Below are 364 nucleotides of genomic sequence, written 5' to 3'. Positions count from 1 at the left end.
TTTCACAGATTCTTCACACTCTCCCATGGCAGCCCAAAATACCCTTCTCCAAAATTGCTGGTCCTGAGGGATGATGACCCACAGAAACAGCTTAAGAGGGAGACTCAAAAGACTCCTGCAGGAGTGGGAGAAATGCAAAAAATCATCTCCCTCCCACACCATGGAAATCTATGCAGGATTTAAGGCAATATATTCAATAGACAATGCATTATAAAAGTGGAGGGGGGAAACTGCCTACATTTTTATCAGCTATTAAAATTAGAAAGTACAAGGGGGGACCCGCGATACTCGCGGGGGGGGAGGCAGAGGAGGAAGCAGCAGGAGGAGGTATGTACCCCCCATCCTGCTGGTTCCCCCCTGTCCT

The 364-nt window shown here is 48.4% G+C and overlaps 1 protein-coding gene across 1 annotated transcript in view; it reads right to left on the bottom strand.

The window, feature by feature from the left end:
* ERO1B (endoplasmic reticulum oxidoreductase beta) overlaps positions 1-364 on the bottom strand; it is a 30300-nt gene that overhangs the window by 21496 nt on the left and 8440 nt on the right. The gene's annotated exons all lie outside the window — the stretch shown is intronic.

This window comes from Gekko japonicus, unplaced genomic scaffold (assembly GCF_001447785.1).
Source record: "Gekko japonicus isolate JY-2015 unplaced genomic scaffold, Gekko_japonicus_V1.1 scaffold141, whole genome shotgun sequence".
NCBI classification, from domain to species: domain Eukaryota; kingdom Metazoa; phylum Chordata; class Lepidosauria; order Squamata; family Gekkonidae; genus Gekko; species Gekko japonicus.
The sequence above is the reverse complement of the archived record's forward strand: the minus strand, read 5'-3'. Positions and strand labels throughout refer to the sequence as shown.